General features: G+C 39.3%; 1 protein-coding gene across 1 annotated transcript in view; it reads right to left on the bottom strand.

The window, feature by feature from the left end:
* The window catches only part of LOC104496985, a gene marked incomplete at both ends in the record, with an annotated part of 23540 nt that overhangs the window by 8812 nt on the left and 12310 nt on the right, over positions 1 to 2418 (bottom strand). The window lies entirely within an intron of this gene.

Below are 2418 nucleotides of genomic sequence, written 5' to 3'. Positions count from 1 at the left end.
CCCCCGCCCGCCTGCTGCTGCGCCCCAGCCCGGCAGGACCTGGTGGGGGGGCCCCAGCCCCAGCTCGAGGCTGCCTGCCATGGCCACTAACTGGCCGTTTGCCCGCTGTTTGACCGTCGCCGCACCAGATCCCTGCACCTTGCACATACTTGTTAATATCTTCTTGTTGTTTATTGTTCGTATTTTTCAGTCATTGTTAAAATAGTTTAGTTTCCTCAACTGAGGCCTCACCCACTTACTTTATCTTTCCCTTTTACCTCTCTCCTAACCCTTTTTCTCCTGAAACAGTGAAGAGGCTGGTTGGAGAGAGAGGATTTGTCCTGTTATTTGGCCCTGCCTCAGCCAAACTTGTGACAGTATGTCATGGCATATGCAGAGAAATAAGCCTACCAGATTTTCTGCTGGAAATGTCAGGCGAATAGAGAATTCTAGAAAAGCAAGCTCTTACTATAATTTTAAATTACTTTTCACAAAATGTCTTTTTCCAACTGAAGTGTTTGGTTTTGATCAAGAAGCTTAAATGTTGAAAGCTCGATTAATATTCATTTGGATGTGAAACTGCAGTGCCTCATATGAATTCTTTATTTTAACATTATTATCCATGAAAAACTATGCTCAGACTCACCAGAAGGAGGGACCAGAATGTGGGAGGGGGGCTGGGGGGTTGGTATTTGGAGATCTTGAACAATGGAGAAAGACTGATACATGCAGTCCTTCAAGTGCTGTCCGTGGGAAGAATTGTATCAGCATTTTTAAGATAAAAATAATTTGGATCCTAGTTTTTTCTATCAAGAAAAACAGTTCAAGTGAGGAGTTTACTGTTGTGGCTCCCCTATTCACATAAACATGACCAAGCAGACCGATATATATAAGCAAAAAATAAAATAAATAGATGAAAAGGTGGGAGATTGATATATGAAATAGAGATGACATAGTAGAAAAAAAAATAAAGGTAGATTACTAATCAGGAGTGAAGCCTGTAGTATTAGCTTCTCTGTTGTCTTGTGTTGTTGAACTTGCTTAAAACTATCTTGTTGTCCAGTTCTTATTCACGTTTATTGCAACATTGTGCTGATACGTCTACATATGTACATGCATGCATGTACATCTACGTCCTCTGTATGGTGAGTTGATCAAAATGTGTGTGATCAATGTTAGTGAAGGTAAAAACTATTTACAGGTCAAGGACTTGGTGCCATGCTCACATTCTCACATAGTTTTTAATTAAGGGTGTATTTCACTGGAATGTGTTCAAATTGCACGTTGGAGAGAAACACGATTCTACCTGTTTCTAACCAGCTGGTGTTTCCACTGATGTCCTTCCAAGGTTAGCTAGGAGGCTACATCGTGATAGAAGTGATAAATCCCTCACCAAGGCAAATTTTCTCAGCTTCATTGTTTCCTTGAAATCAGGTTAAAATGAATACTAAGTGGATGACCTTGAGTCTTCTTTTAAAAGCGGTTGTTTTACCACAGAAAGCCCTGCACAGACCACAGTCTTTGAAATCAAGATTTGATTTTGTAGACTTAACTTTCTCAATTAATAACTTAAGCATGAAACTCCATATGGGAAGGGATTAGTAGCTAGTAATTACATGCAGCACTTGATGAACTTCTTCACTGACTACTGTAAAATGTTACTGTAAGGGCAGGTAAGCTCACCAGCTGTACTCCAGCCAGGGCCATAAGCCATGTCTGCTGTCTGCATCCCCCACCCCAGGAGTGAACTTTCTATTCTTTTTCTCTTGTTAAATGTAATGTCATTATTTATTGATTTATTTAGCGGCGAATAACTGTGTAGAATACTCAAATGTTTGTAGCTGAGATAATTGTGAAGCCACTGATTTAGGGCCACTAAGACTCACTGTACAACTAGATTATGCCATATTGAAATGGAGCCTTGGGATAAAGCCAAGTAAAATATTTCTCTTCATGAAGCACCTGCTTTACTCCTTTTTTGATGGTTACTGTAGAAGTACTAAGTATTATATATGTCCCTGCTCATGTGACAGAAAACGAAGTGCCACTCTGAAGAAACTGAGCCTTCCAAATACCTCTCTGTGAAAGTCTATAGCTAATTCACACATCAAAAGAAATCTCATGGTCATATCTGTTTAAGAAAATACTTATAATGATATATGGAATACAGTACTCCTACACATCTGAAGCTACTTTATCTCATCCAAAGCCTCCTAGAGGCTCAAAGACTTCTCCTATTCAACTCTCAATGATCAGAACTAAGATATTAAATGTGAACCCATAAAAGCCTAACAGTGTCTATGTCTGTGACAAGGATACAGGAAAGCAGAACTACTCAAGAAGCCTCCTCTATATACCACCTATAGAAACATCTTTAGTGCTGGTGTTGTTCCATAAATACTACAAATCAAGATAATTATCTGTAAATTTGAGCACAAT

The sequence above is a fragment of the Buceros rhinoceros genome, unplaced genomic scaffold (genome assembly GCF_000710305.1).
Source record: "Buceros rhinoceros silvestris isolate BGI_N320 unplaced genomic scaffold, ASM71030v1 scaffold12467, whole genome shotgun sequence".
Taxonomy (NCBI): Eukaryota; Metazoa; Chordata; class Aves; order Bucerotiformes; family Bucerotidae; genus Buceros; species Buceros rhinoceros.
This window is presented reverse-complemented; position numbering and strand designations above follow the sequence as displayed.